At 34.5% G+C, this 16297-nt stretch overlaps 2 long non-coding RNA genes across 15 annotated transcripts in view; one reads left to right on the plus strand and one right to left on the minus strand.

Annotated features, from left to right (window-relative positions):
• The window catches only part of LOC144292330 (uncharacterized), a 148975-nt gene extending 142951 nt beyond the window's left edge, over positions 1-6024 (minus strand). For 8 of the 13 annotated variants that reach the window (XR_013359794.1, XR_013359800.1, XR_013359789.1 and 5 more), the window contains exon 1: positions 5879-6023. This is a non-coding gene — a long non-coding RNA (uncharacterized LOC144292330). Of the gene's footprint in view, positions 1-5878 lie in introns of all 13 variants that reach the window. The other 5 variants (XR_013359778.1, XR_013359777.1, XR_013359781.1 and 2 more) reach the window with 1 other exon arrangement.
• Positions 5936-16297, plus strand: part of LOC144292324 (uncharacterized) — a 60088-nt gene continuing 49726 nt past the window's right edge. The window contains exon 1 of one of the 2 annotated variants that reach the window (XR_013359775.1): positions 5936-6330. This is a non-coding gene — a long non-coding RNA (uncharacterized LOC144292324). The remainder of the gene's footprint in view (positions 6331-16297) is intronic. The other variant, XR_013359776.1, reaches the window with a different exon arrangement.

Genomic DNA, 16297 nt, shown 5'->3' on the forward strand with positions numbered 1-16297 from the left:
TAGATAGATAAATAAATAAATAAATAAATAAATAAATAAATAAATAAATAAATAAATATTGATGTGATTCATACAGTGTTGAATTAATAGGATAGAGAAATCCAGAATCATTTCTCTCTCGACACGTATGGTTTTAAAAAGTATATAGTAGTGTTGTAAAATAGGACTTTATTCATTTTTTAAAATATTTTACTTATTCATGAGAGACACAGAGAGAGAGAGGCAGAGATATAGGCAGAAGGAGAAGCAGGCTCCCCGCAGGGAGCCTGAAGCGAGACTCAATCCCAGGAACCCAGCATCAGGCCGAGAGGATCACGACCTAAGCCAAAGGCAGATGCTCAACCACTGAGCAAAGCAGGTGCCCCATAAAATAGGACTTTAGATGTAAGAATTTCTGTATTTAAAAATGTTAATTGGGGGCATTTGAGTGGCTCAGTAGGTTAAGCATCCTACTCTTTTGATTTTTGGCTCAGGTCATGATCTCAGGGTTGTGAGATCTGGGTGTGGAGCCTGCTTAAGATTCTCCCCCTGCACCCCCAGCCCTGCTCACATACATGCTTTCTCAAAAAAAAAAAAAAAAAAAGAAGGAAAAATTTAATCATATTGAGGGATTAAAAATCCTGTTGTATCAGAATTTTAACATATTTTTCTCTTCATTGCTATTAAAATAATTCTAAAGCATTCCCTTCCTCTCTCCCTTACCTGCCTTATCAAAAACAAACTAAGCAAAAACACAGACATTTAAAAAAATTGAATGCCTCAGGCTAACTAGCAAAAAAGTATATCAGCAAAGATCCATTAATATTTTTCAAATTATTACCCATTTTTTTTACCTTTTATATGTTATATATTTACATCCCTGATTAATTCAGATTATTTTTATGATATAAACATTAAAACAGTAGCATAAGCCGGATTCTAGTTATCTAGTGAGAATATTTACCAAATTGTTCCCTTGTGGTTCATATATTGTTTGCTTATAAGTCTATGTATGAATTTTGGCTAAGAATCCTCTAAATCTTGAGTGGAGAATTTTTTTGTGTATGTGCATTCATTAATCATTTTCTGAACAAAAGAACAGCAATGTTTTCATCAGTTTCTCATGGGGAACTCTGACACACAAAGTATTAAGGAACTTTTCATTGAAGATATGGGAAAAAAAATAAAGAATTAAGAAAGCCAAGTAAAATAAGAAACATAAAATGAGGAAATTCTCATTAAAACATTAAAATGGGGATCCCTGGGTGGCGCAGTGGTTTAGCGCCTGCCTTTGGCCCAGGGCGCGATCCTGGAGACCTGGGATCGAATCCCACATCGGGCTCCCAGTGCATGGAGCCTGTTTCTCCCTCTGCCTGTGTCTCTGCCTCTCTCTCTCTCTCTCTCTGTGACTATCATAAATAAATAAAAATTAAAAAAAACATTAAAATGGCCAAGCTAGAGTAGTGATAATATAAGGATAATGATAGAATTTTCCCGTCCAAATGTACTGATCTCCTCACCTGTCTCTCCACATCCATTCATTGCTTTCTCTATCTACTTTCAATACAACTGTCAGAGACCTAAAAAATGCAAATCTGATCGCATCAGTCCTCCCTTCGTAATTAAAGCAAGAAATCTATAATTCTTATTATCATAGTCTCATTCTCTTGTTTGGTATTTCACAAGTATTTGTATGTTAATTTAATAAGACAATGGAAGGATAAAGTATGGAAGCCAAACAGAGGAACTAGAGGTATTTGTGTTTTAATGTAAATAACTAGTTTGTCATGATGTTTTGATTATATCTTCTTTACTCTATATTGCCATTGTTAATTTATTTTAAACACCAAATTCATGCCATTTAGTTATTTTATGTGTCAGCATCCCAGAAGATAATGGGTTGGCGAATAAAAGGGGAGAAAAGATAAATGATTACATTTTAATAAAATAACTGATTACAAAGGTGTGAGATAGGTTGATGGAAATCAAGAATCATGGAGTACTTTCGGGCTAACAATGGAGAGAAACCAATGACCATAACTACTCATGAAAAAAAAAAAAAAAGAAGCAGCAGCAGGAGCTATCAAAACTCAGGGAAAGCTGGTAGCTATTAGGAGATAGCCATGATACAGAACCTGTGGTCTTAAATAGAGGAGTGCAGACAATGCCAATCCACAGTGGGCCAGAGGCGAAGGAACTAAGACAAGAATATCTTGGGTCTTTGGTTCTCCTTTGGGTGCATCTTATTAGTCATACCCAGAGAGAAGCCAGAAAGCAAAGGGATCCTATTGATGTAGTGTGACAAGGTTCAGAACTCTAGACCACAGTGCTTGGTGGAAAAAAGGTCAAGAGTGAATCTGGAGGAGAAAAAGAGTAACTAGATAGTAAGTGTAGGATCAGAGAGGATGAAACATCAGTTTGATCTTTTGAGACTATCTTAACTTGGGTCAGTAGCTAATTTTCAATACCTGTTAACAGGTCTCAGTTAGTGACTACTGTCATTGTTTATTTTTTCAATTCACTATTTTGGTGTCTCTTCATATTGTATGTTTGCAGAATAAAGAGAATATATATCTTGTTTTTGTATAGCCCAAAGAAATCTATTTAATTTTTGAAAAGTGTCATTTTAACAATATGGTATGCATGTGGTTTGTACATGTATATGTATTTAGCATTGAATCTGTTGTTGATATTATTTAATCCTTAGAATCAATGATTTGTGCATAACAAGTAAAATGATTCAATGATTAAGATAGATGCAAATATTAACTTAGGCTGTCATTTGATGTTGTTACACGTTACTATTGCCAAATATGATGCTATCTGTAACTTGATTACATATTTTTATATTAAACAAATTTTCATGTAAAATTATGTGTTTGCCAGTATTCTAGCCTAACAAAAGCATAACGAAGAGATTAATTATAGAAAAGAGTAAAATAGGGGCTCAGTCAGTTAAGCGTCTGCCTTTGGTTCAGGTCATGATCCCAGGGGCCTGAGATCGAGCTCCCTCCTCAGAGAGGAGTCTGCTTCTTCCTCCTCCTCTGCCCCACCCCCCTCATATGTGCATACTGTCTCTTTCTCTCTCTCTTCCTATCTCAAATAAATAAAATCTTTTAAAAAATATTTAAAAAAAATTTAAAAAAGAAAAAAGTAAAACATATCTATGTTGGAATTTATTTTTCAAACTTTAATCCATTTACAAAATGTTTTCTATATTTACCATTGAAAAAACAAGCACAGACTAACTGTAGAATTATATACATTCTATAATAACAGAATTATACCTGCATTATTCCTGTTTCTATGTTTTGCTTAATAAATACCTTACTTAGGATTCAATTTAGCTTTCACCATGATAGAGAAAAGCTATTGTTTTAGTTTCTGTTTGCAACAGAAGTTAAGCATTTTGTGCAATTTCTGTATAAGGCAGTATACACAAATTACCAGATTTATGAATGGAAGATTTCCAACTTCTTTTCCTAGGTAGAAATGCGAGGGAATAAAAATTGATACTGCACTCAACAGTTATATTAAAATGTGTAGTACATATCACTGTAGAGTGTAACATGGATGTCGCATAAATGAATTAATGGCTTCATTATCTACTGCTTAAAGAGGTAACAATACCACAGGGGCTCCTACTTGCTGGCACTTACTCTAGGCACTGCAGAAAACCCTCTCCAGTCTGGTAATACCCTAAGGAATTTGATGCAAAGTCTAATGAGAAAGCCCATATTATCTTACTTTATATTTGAAAAGTGGCACAGAGGCAACTGACTAAGCAACAACAGTATACTTATCAAAGGAATGGACAGAGATATAGAATATTGCATTTGTTAAATGGAAAAGAAGATTTTTAACATTTAAGATTCTTAAAGGTATTAACTTTTCCATATTCTTTTCATTTTTTTCTGAGATATTGTATTTGTATCTTAGCAAAACTTTTATTTTGCTGTTCTCCAGTATAATTTTTTTTTCTGTTCCCAGAGAGACTTACTAAAATATAATAAGATAATGTTATTTCCCTGGTAAAAAATGTAGGAGTGACTCTCCAGGACTCAGTATAACTCAGGATTAAATATAAACTCAGGATTCAGGATTAAATATAGACTCATCAAGCTGATAACAGAAGCATTCGTGTAGGCATCATTGCTCACTATATTGTACATTACTTCAGAAAAAAGAATGTAATTACCCAAATAGTAATTTTATGGATAAATTATTGACTTGTTAAGAAGGCATAAATAAAATTAAACAGATTACAGAAGATAAACTTGATGGTGATATGCTGACTGGATTGAAAGAGAAGTGGATCATGTAGGTGACCATATTTGAAGAAACAGCATTAATTAAGTTTAGAGTGAATAAAAGGGCATTCTAGGAAGTTGAAGAAATCCAGCAACATTTCATAAAATATTTCTAGGAAGACTTCAAAGCCTTAAGGTTTAACTGGATAGAAGTTGTCATCTTGAGCAAGAATTAAACAGTAATCTTATTTTTTCAGTTCCAGGAATGAGGAAATAGTGTTAGGATGAAGAGATTTAGAATGCAGGTAGATGATCTTAGTTATGGAATAACATGATCAATCATATTTTAGATGTTTTTATTTTAAGATAAAAATGAAACTTTCAAGTGCAAATTTACTCTAGAGAGCTGAAATTATAAAGTTAGAGCTTAAGGACAAAGCTAAGAATATAGAAATTATTAGCATAGAAGTAATAGCAACTCAACTAAAATAACAAATGTGGAATAGTTCTGACCTGTTAAGAATGCAGAGAGAGGAACTGAGTCATGTCTTTATTCTTTTTCATACCATTCTTCTTTTGAAGCTTCAAAACCCACATCAAATAGCATGAAATCTTTGTGGGTTTTTTTTTTTTTTCCCCACTAAATAATAGATGATGGATAGATGATAGAAAAATGATAGACTTTCTCATTTATGTTTCCATAAAATTATTTCTTCAATTAAACGTTTTAAATTCATTTATAATATTTTTGTACACATATCTCTGTTTCTGATCCTATAGTAGACCCCATAGATCTCCTTGTAATTTTACTCTTAATTTCAGATTAACCCGCCACAGTTGGTAGATGCTAGGCCTTGTCCTCTATATATTTATGCCACTACTCAAACACAGGCTTAGTTCCTAAAATAAGAAAACTGCTTTTAAAAATTTTGGTATACTTACTAATGAATATCAGAACAACAAGACCTCCCTGACACACACATATAAATATATAGGAATTTGTAACAAGGGTTCAGTGTGAGTCATATTCACTCAAAATCACCCGATTATCATACCAGTTCTCAGATATGTTGATTTTCTATGCTTTTATATAACAGTGTCTTCTGAATTCTTAAACCTAGACACATCCTCCTTAACTGCAGCTGATGAACTTCATCTAAAATAGGATCATCTGACAAAACCTACCTAATCTTTCCACCAACAAATTTGCTAGTCTGTTTCCTTAATCTCTCCCTTTCCTTAGGTGATGATAGATGGACTTCAATCCTGTCTAGGGCTAGCCATTCTAGATCTTAACCAGTCTCGCCTCAAACATTTCCCCTTTAGTCTAATTCATTAATTTTCCCCACTTTATTGGATCATTCCCATTAGCAAACAGACATATGCTATTTCTCTTCTTAAAAATTAATACTCTCCATTGATTCTGCATCTTCCTGTAGCTACCACACCATGTCTCTATTCCACGATACAGATTCATGGAATAATGGGATAAATTCTTAACCTTTCCCTGAATCCTTTATATAGATTCTAGTCTAATAAACCCATCGCGATTACTATAGTAGAAATTCCAATGGAATTTTATTTAATCTCTCAGGAGAAATCAGTGTAATTGACCTCTTGCTCCTTTGTGAAATTCATTCTTCTCTTACCCTCTATGATGCCACATCCTTCTGAATTTCATTCTACCTCACAGCACACACTTATTCATGCTCTCTTGCCTGCCTCTCTTCTGGGTTTGACATCTAAATGTCAGACTGCCCTAGAATCTTTGTCCTGTGTCCTCTTGATTTCTCTGTGTGACATCATTCGATTCTAAGATTTTAAATGAAATCTATTTGTCATGCATCTGAAACCCTGGACACACCCATAAAATCCAGACTGGTATCTTTAAATGCCAACTGACCTGCCCATTAGGATATGAAGTAGCATCTTGAACTTAATAAAACCCAGTATTTCCTTGCGTATCTGCTTCCTCTACAGTCTCCCAACCTCAGCCAATGTTCCCACCCTTCACCAAGTTTTCTTCAAGACAACTTATGACACAGGAGAGCTTGGTTCTTGTCTCATGGAGTTGAAGAATGAATCTCGCAAACAACAGAAGGTGAATAAAGCGATAGAAGTTTATTAAGATACAGAGAAAGCTCTCATGAGTGAGGGAGGTCCTGGCAGGGTTGACACTGAGGGCTCGTACGTAGGCTTGGTCTTTTATTGGAAGCCAATCAGGGATTCTAAATCCTTTAGCATTACCTACTGATGTCACCATTGAGTAAGGACTAGATGTTTAAGCCATTAAACATCTTTAATGGCTTACTTCTTCTTCTTTGGGGTCTGGTTATTCTTTGTTGGTCACAGATGACTGTCATAAAAAAGACACCCTCCCCGCCCACATCTGGAGCAGGGTGGTTTGGTTGGTTCCTGTATCTCTGGTTTCCTTACACCTTAGCGTTTTGGGGATTTTTGTGAGCCTACTTCCGTGGCCCCCTACCTAGCCCTGCCTAGCCCCATTTGTCCCTAACTCACCTAGAAGATATTCCTGATTTTTTATTTTCCTGAAATCCCTACATTTGACTCAATTCCTATTGATTATTTTCCCAAGACATGTAATAAATCTGTCCAAACTATTTGTCCTGGTTTTATAGACATTGCTTACCTGAGTCTCTTTGCTCTAGCTGAATAGATTTTTATTTTTTACTTTCTCCATTAAGCCAACCTAGTTTTTACGGAGCATTTATCATAGTTGTTTTCTTTGTCTGTAATGTTCTTATCATTGTTATTTGCTTACCTGGCCTTTAACTGAAATTTGGAACTCAAATTAAGGTCTATCTTGGGACGCCTCAGTGGTTCAGCGGTTGAGTGTCTGCCTTCCGCTTAGGGTGTGATCCCAGGGTCTGGGATCAAGTCCCACCTCTGGCTCTTTGCAGGGAGCCTGCTTCTCCCTCTGCCTGTGTCTCTGCTTCTCTCTCTCTGTATCTCTCATGAATAAATCAATAAAGCCTTTAAGAAAATTAAGCTCTATCTTAACTAATTTAATTTAAATTGAGCCAGAAAGAGGTTGACAAAGACACTCTCCTTGATCAAACTTTAGACAGACTTTTGAAAGCCCTCCCCTCAACTAGTCCTAGACTTTGGCCCCAGTCCTTGCTTGGCCTGCCAACCTCAGTTTTAGCAAGAATCCTGCTAAGCCAGTTTAGAGAGAATCCCTTATCTTTGATATCTGATCACCTTGTCCTGCCTTCAGCAAGAATTTTATCAGGTCAGTTAACAAGAATCCTCCTACCCTTGGCGTCTCCCCTTAGAATTTCCAATCCACTGATCCCTTCACTCTGCTCATTAGCTATAAATCCCAGCTGTCTTTTCTGATTCAGAGTTGAGCAGGATCTCTCTTCCCTGTTAGAATATTCTTATTGAATAATAATAATATTGAATAAAGTGCTACTTTTTTAAAAAAGTGTTAGGATTTTTTTTAATAAAGTGTAGCCACATCATTCAATCTAAACTAGTCACCAGTTACTGTCATTCCCCTCAGATTAATTTATTAATCTATGTAGCACTTACACTGCAAGTAATTTTAAAATTCTTTCCTACATTTCTGTTTTTTTATTCTTCCTTTCTTTTTCCATTCCTTTCTTATTTCATTCTTTTCCTCTTTTAATATTAGGTGTTTTTTTTTTTTTAATTTTTTTTTAAATTTATGATAGTCCCACAGAGAGAGAGAGAGAGAGGCAGAGACATAGACAGAGGGAGAGGGAGAAGCAGGCTCCATGCACCAGGAGCCCGACGTGGGATTCGATCCCGGGTCTCCAGGATCGTGCCCTGGGCCAAAGGCAGGCGCTAAACTGCTGCATCACCCAGGGATCCCAGGTGTTTTTTTTTTTTAACTTTTTCTCCTTTCCTTTCTTCATTGCCTTTCCCCACTATAATATAAGCTTCATATAAGCAGACATATTATCTCTCTTTTAACCACTGTATCCTCGGTGATTGAAGAGCAATTGCCATGCAGCAGGCTAATAAAAACTTGTAAAATCACTCAGAGAATCATTACAAAATTCAAGTGCATATTATGATAGGGATAGAGATGAAGGAACTAGAAATTAGGACAAAGATAAGGAAATATTTCGCCACAGTAGAAGAGTCCTACACAGGACATTATAAATGATATGATGATGGACAGGAAGGGGGTTGTATATGGATTTATGGTAGATGTTAACTGAATTAAAACAAGTAAGATCATGTAAGAAGGAGTAGAAATCATTAATGGTCACTCTCCAAATTAATCTAGCTTCTAATAGTATTTAAATTCACATCTTAATATGTAATAACAATGGCACATTAAATATACTTGTTTCTTTTCTCACATCTTACAAATAGAATTAATATTAAAAATACTTAGGATTTTTGACATATCTCAAAAATATTTATTTTAGGACTATTTCATTAAGTCATTCTGTTAGTCACTGATACAGATTAAGTAGCATAGAGAGATAGAGTGACTACTTATTGATCAGACATAAGCTCAGTGATATCTACTTCTTATTGGAATCACTCAAGTCCATGGTTCTATTTTCAGTTTTTTTATGTCCATGAGTACAATTTTATATGTTCTCCTGGGTGACTAAGCTCTGGGAAATTAAATGACACATGGATCTGTTATGATAACCTGTATGGCAATTTACAGATATAAAGTGAAAGTGTAACTACTGAGGACATCCAAATGTGTCTTCTCTACCCCCAAATAAATATTTAGGAAAGATACCATTTTGGAACTTTCTTACTAAAGTCAGACTCCAAATAAATAAATAAATAAATGGCCAGATTCAGAGCAAATAACAATAGTCTAAGATAGTCTGATGTATCTAGCTCCATGACAAGCCAAAAATTTTAAAAATCTGGCTTTAATAAATAAATACAAATAATCCTATTGACCAGAAAGTTAAGTTTTCATGCATTAGGTTTTATTTATTTTAAGTGTGATAAGAATATAAACAAATTATTAAGAGCATGATATGTAAATTTACACTTGATAGTCAATCTGTGTCTAGGAACTTAAAGTGCAATTATAGTTACTGAGTTTGTTTGTTTTAATGTACTGACATCTACATGTCTGAATAACTGCTTAAAATGAGATTAATCTTGTAGGGTAAATATGTACTTGAAATGCTCTTGTGGCCTAGTCAGAATTAGGTCAGGTTTGAAATGCATCTTGTTGGTGATTTGTTTTTCTGAGGCCTTTCAAAAAGACAAGGAAGGAAAGAGAGTAGACCTCAGATGTCCTATGGAGTTCCAGACAGATTTCCCTGGTGAAAATAAAGAGAGTAAAAAGCAGAGAGATCTTCAAAGTGTTCCTCTTGATTTGCTAAACTTTGGACTGTGCTTTTTTTTTTTTTTTTTTTCCATTTTGATTCTATAAAGCATTTAGTTTCTTTCCTATTTTCAAGACATTCTAAGGCCATGTATTTACAAAACTATCACATTGCGGCCTTTTGTTTCCATTGCTTCAGTAAAATATTTTGAACCTCTCTGTTAAAGAAGAACCTTTTTATTCAAAATCTTTTTCCAAAAAAAAACTATGACTAATTCAAAAGATACAAGTTTCTTGTCTTCTATGACAGCAAATTATAAGGCAAAAATCTCTGTTCTCTTCTGTAGTCTCCTCTTGGTTGCTACAGAGAAGCTCTCTACAAGCAACGCCATGACAGTAAAATTGGTAGTCCAGCAGCAGCATTGTTTTATCTCGTGGTGCCCTGAAATCTGTGGCAAGTTAAATGGAGACTTTAATGAGTATCAATCTTTTTTAGCACTATCTTACTGTATTGGTAGATTCCTCGATCTCTTGTTAAGAGTAATGACCCTTGGTCTGACCAAATGTAGCTGAATCTGAACCCTCCACATTTGCAGGACTATACAGTGGACTAAGGAGTCAACAAAACATGGCCATAATTTGTCATGGGAATATGTAACCAGTTCATATATATCTGTTATTAATTTTTTAAACCTATTTGTTGAGTGCCTACTATATTTGAGATTGAGGGGCCTAAGATGGTAAAAGAAGGTACGTGTTCACATGGTGCTTACGATGCGACATGGAAGAGACAGAAAGATAAATTTTTAAGCAAATATGGTAATTTTCAATGGCATTAAATGTTATGAAGGTAACCAAACAAGGTTGACATGGTGAGAAAGGATGAGTGAATAGGATTAGCGACTTTAGATATGGTGACAGTTAATTTTAGGCAGATACTATCTCTGAAGAGGTAACATTTGATCAGATCTGAATAAAAATGCTGACCATGTGGAAACTTGGTATCAGACATTTCATGCAAAGGGAATAGCAAGTGTAAAGGTCATAATGGATGTAAGACCTGGAAGTATTATAGATTCAGGAAAAAAAAAAAAAAAAGCTAATGTTACTAATCTACTATAGTACACCAAGGGAAGTGTAGCAGGTGATGAGGTCTCAAAGAAAGTGAATAGCCAAGACATGTGGCATTATGCTGGGTATGTAAGGAAAGTGGAATTTTACTCTATGCACAGTGAACATTCACTAAGGAACCACAAATAGTAGAATAAGATGATCTGATATAAGGTTTCAAAAGACACACTTTTATTTTTCTCTTTTTCATTTCCTCTCTTTTATTCTTTCTATTTCTCTTACTTTCTCGATCTTTGATTAATGTGTGTGTGTGTGTGTGTGTGTGTGTGTGTAGGGTTATGTGTGTGTTCACCTATATAAAATCAGTCTTGCAGTGATCCATGGATCTATGAAGTTCAACCATATTGAGCACTCAGGGACTCATCAACATTTTCTTTTGACTAATGATGTGATGTGTCCCAGATGTTACGTGAACCCATTCCCAGATGTCCTCCATATTAACCAATCTCAGATATAATGAATTGTAACTTTATAAAGTGTGTTTTTAAGATTAGTGAAGTAAATGGAGTGTCAGAGAGATTTAGTTAGGAGGTGGGAAACACATGTTTGTTTTAGGGTCACTTTTGAATATGTGTGGGGGCAATAGAGCCTTCAAACATATTTTTTAAGTCTGTTTTCACTAATGGGTTTGTGTGAGTAGCTATGGGATATTTTCAAGGGTTCTTTACAAGTGCCGATTGCCATATTACAATATGGTTCTTTTTTATAAGGAAATATACAGTTTAAAACCTTCCTTGACAAGCTTTTAGAAGTTTATCAACTCATTATTAATTTTTCATTTCCACAGACCTCTGAATGCAGCAGATTAATGTTTGTATGTATATGTGTGCACATTTGAACCATTGTGATTTAATTAAAATAGAAATATTCAAATTACAGAAATGTTGTGCTTCATTAGAAGATCAGTGCCTGAGGATACCTGCTTAGTTTCTGGTGAAAAGTTACAGTGGCTCCAGACCTCACTCAGAGAAGACCCATAGGGAGATCTGGACCATCACTTACCTAGTGAGATGATCCTCCCTCCGAGAACCCAAGGCCTCTCTTTTTTATCTACTTCATCCATCACATTTGGTGAAACACCCAAGGGCCCAGTAACAAATAGAGATTACTAACATTGCTTAAACTTTCTTGTTCTGCTTCTCTAGTTATAGATGTTAGATACACATACAAAATATGGAAGGAAATCTCAGAATTCTTAGCCACTAATTACCAATGAATCCATCTTTCATTGAAATTCTCAACTATTTTCATACATCAAAAGGAAGGATACTTATTGTCAAACTATAAGTAGGGTTTGTAGCTCCTGAGGCAAATAAGTTATAAAATTATAGGGAAGTTAAATAACATCAAACAGTGAAAAGTCAACTTAAAACATATTGCTTCTTCACTTGAGTTTTTGGACATTCTGATTTTGTTATAAAAATATATGACATGTGTCTTAATAATAATCTCTAAGCAACTCCAGAATTGTTTCTTAAAATACTATTCAGTACAAAATGAATAATTTGATTCGCAACAGGGGTTTATCTGGAAAGAAAATTCTAATAAATCTTCCATCCCACTGGGATATTTTGACAAGTGCAATAACAAAAGCTGCGGTTGGCAGTCTACAAGTGATATCTTGGCCTGTCACCGTAACTCTGACCATAGGACTTGAATTAGCTTCCACACAGTTTAATAATAAAAGCTTCTGCTTTTGACCTTTGAGGAGATGCTCATGAATAGGTAAGCACTTTTGGTTGTTTGTATTAGAAATCTTTTTTTTATATAACTATTTCATCATTTAGGCATTGATATAACAGAATTTGTGATATTAAATGAAAATCTATTGAATGATAGTGAAAGTAGTTAATTCCTTATTTTCTTGAGAAGGTATATATAATTTAGGATTAAAAAATCTAGGTTTATTCCTTCTTCATCCTTCTCCTGAGGAAGCAGACTCCTTGAGTATAAGCAGGACAGAGGGCCTCAAACTATTTGCAGAAAGGCTCTGAGGGAGAAATATAGGGAGAACATAGGAAGTCCTAACAGTGTTGACTATCTATTGGCAGAAATGTGAAGCAGCTGAAGCTCCTGGTCACTCTGCCTAATGCCCATGTTATGTTCAGTAGTGCACAATAGAGGAGGGATCATTGTGAAATTTAGGGGGCAGTGTTGCTTGCCATAATATTTGGGCACTCTAAGGCATGTAGTGAGCACAGGCTGGGGATGTTAGATGCAAAGGCTGAGGTTGTTAGGAGCACTGTGAGGAACAATCATGCCTCCTATTAATATTCAAGTAAATGCAAAGTATTTATAATTAGAAAGTGATGTTAGCTGAACATTAATATACAGTAAATTTTCCCTGAATACAACTAGTATTATATCAGATATATATTAAAAATCTAATTTGGTTAGAAAATTTTATGTTTGAAATTTGTTTTATGTTTTTGTTATATTTGGAATTTTACCAATGATTATTCACCATTGAGAATTTGGAGTTTTCAGCTTAATAAATTTGTTCCAGTCAGCATTCATAGTGATTCTACATACTGGTGCAAATGTCTGATTCCTTCAGTATATGTTCTAGAATTGTCATGTTCAAGCATACATGTATAGAAATACACATTATTTCATTATTACTTAATTTTCTTCTCTGTAATGAGCATGATATCAATTATTTTGAAATTATGTACTTAGGTTCCTTATTTTGTTTATGAAGTTCATTTCAGGAGAATGAAGTCTTTTTTAAAGATTTCATTTATTTATTCATGAGAGACACAGAGAGAGAGGCAGAGACACAGGCAGAGGGAGAAGCAGGCTCCTTGCAGGGAGCCCAATGTGGGACTCGATCCCAGGACCCTGGGATCATGACCTGAGCTAAAGTCTTAACCACTGAGCCACTCAGACATCCCAGAGAAAGACTTTTGAAACAGCATCTATGTGTATGGTAGTGTTGAGAACAAATGCTGATAGAAGTTGTGCAGGGAATAGTTACTGGAAAGAGTAAAACTACTTGGGTTGAGTCAGACGACCTGGAGGCTCTATTTTGTGGAAGTTTGTGTCTCAGAGGAGGCTTGAAATTTTAAGCACAGGACAGTCATCTGCAAAATAAGAATGAATACATATAGTATACATATCTCTTATAATTTATGAGACATACAAAGTCTGTATGTGAAAGTTACTTTCTATAAATTTTAAAGGATGGTATAAAGAGAAGCCATTCTTACTATTACTCAATAAAAATTTCTACAATGAATTTTTCCCTCTATGGGCTTATTTAATTTCTAAGATGATTAATATATTTGTCACGGACATTGGGATTAACCATGATGAAAATAACAGAACTTTCTTTATTTCTAAACAAACAATTCTAAGCCCATATTTAGTACAAGGTATTGTCCTAAGTCCAGAGGATAAAAAGAATGAGTATGTCAAATGTATTCTGCAGTTCAGTTATTTTTATCATCTGTACGTAGTTACATTTAGCTTCTATACAGAAAAATTGTGACTTGCAGTACTTCCTTTTAAGGTGAAATTTTTGACCTTTAATTAATCTGCACATTATGGTAAGAAGTTTGACTCTTTTTTTTAGAAGTTTGACTTTTAAGTAAATAATTTAGCTATATAGATAGTTGAAGATAGACATAGATGTAGACACAGATATGAATAGAGATAGATGGCTTGCTTGATCACAGTCCTTTAGGAATGACATTACTATATTACCCTCTAGGCTGAACTGCTCCACACATTCATGGAACAATACAATCCAAATGAAATACTATTTAACAAATCTAAAATCCTTTTAAAAATTGTGCTTATATTATACTATTTTAGATAGAAACTTATTTTTAATCGATATTCTTATTTTTAAACTACACAGTTTAAATGACAGATAATGCAAATAACTGGGTGTTTCATATAGTGATCAGGGCAGAAAAGACAACCCCCCAAACCCAAACCAGACTTAAAGCCTTTACAGAGGATATAATGGACCATTTTGGAACTTTTTACCCTCCTCTTACACAGAACACATGACTAAATTTCTCATGAATTCTAGAATGATGCTAATAGAGTTTCTTAAAAAATTGCAATGCAAGCAATGTTTTAGAAAATCTATGCTTTCTATTTGTCAATGAGAATGGTCAGAACTTCCTGGTGTTGCATTATTTCCACATGATTTCTGAAATGTTTATATTTTTGTTTTTATTTCATTTAATTTTATTCTATTGTATTTATTTATTTAAATCACCAATGACTCAGAACATACCAGTACAGGAATGCAGTTTAGAACAACACTACTAGCCTTTCTTTACACCAGTTTCAACTAGTCTCCAAAATGGAGTCCTTTTTCCTTTTTCCATTGTTTCTATTTCACCCATTGAATTCCCAACAGAAAAGACAAAGTATATACTACATCCTTTCTAGTCAAAATGGTGAAATCTCACTTGGATGTTAAATTTTTGAATTCAGAAAATAATTATTGAGAACCACTTTATTTAGGACAATGTTAAAAACATTGAATGAGTTGAATTGTGTCCCCCAGAAAATATATGGTGAAGTCCTTACCTTCATTACCTCAGACAGAATGTGACCTTCTTTGGAAACAGGGTAATGTAATTATTTAAGATAGAGTCATTCGGGTGAGTCATAATCCATATAACTGGTGTCCTTATAAAATGGGGGAAACTTGAGCATACAGACACAGGGAGATGCCATGTAGAGATGAAGGATGAGATTGGAGGGATGATTTTATAAGCCAAAGAATAGCAAGGATTTCCCTTCATCATCAGAAACTAAGAATGAGGCTTAGAAGAAACTTCCTTTGAGTTCTCAGAAGGAAGCAATCTTGCTGACCCGGTGATTTTGGAATTTTAACCTTTAGAAATATGAGACAATGAGAAAAAATAAGTATGAGACAAAATATTTCTATTGTTTTAAAACATCAGTTTGTAGTTCTTGGTATCATAGCCCTAGGAAAACTAATAAGAATTTTGGTACCAAAAAGCAAGGTTCTGTTGTAATAACTAAAAATATAGAAGTGGTTTTGGAATTGGGTATTAGGCAAAGGCTAGAAGAGTTTCAAAGTACATGATAGAAAATGTTTAGTTGCTTTGAAAAGACTGTGGGTAAAAATATGAATGTTAATGTCAATTCTGCTGAGGGCTCAGAGATCTGTAGAGGAAGCTTATCATCTCTAATGCATAAACATATGCATATCATTGTCTGGATGCATATATCACCATGAACAGATTGTTGCTAGAAATATGAATGTTAAAGATGCTTCTGATAAAATCTCAGAAACAAAGAAAATATTATTGGACATTGGAGGAAAGGTGATCTTTGTTATAAAGTGGCAGAGACTTGACTTGTGTGTTCTGGTGTTCATTGGTAGAAAGTAGAACTTTTAAGTGAAGTACTTGGATATGTAGTTGAGATTTCCAAGCGAAGTGTGGAAGGTACAACTTGTTTTTTTTTGGTCCTGCCCATAGTAAAATGCAAGAAAAAAGAGATAAACTAAAAAACCAAAGAAGGAATTGGTAAGCTAAAGAACGATCACTTAATGATTAGGAGAATTTTTAGCCTATCTACGTAGCTTGCTCTGGACACAGGGCCAAGGGTACAACTGAACAACGATTTGTTAAAGAGCTTAGGTGGG

The sequence above is a fragment of the Canis aureus genome, chromosome 2 (assembly GCF_053574225.1).
Source record: "Canis aureus isolate CA01 chromosome 2, VMU_Caureus_v.1.0, whole genome shotgun sequence".
NCBI classification, from domain to species: Eukaryota; Metazoa; Chordata; class Mammalia; order Carnivora; family Canidae; genus Canis; species Canis aureus.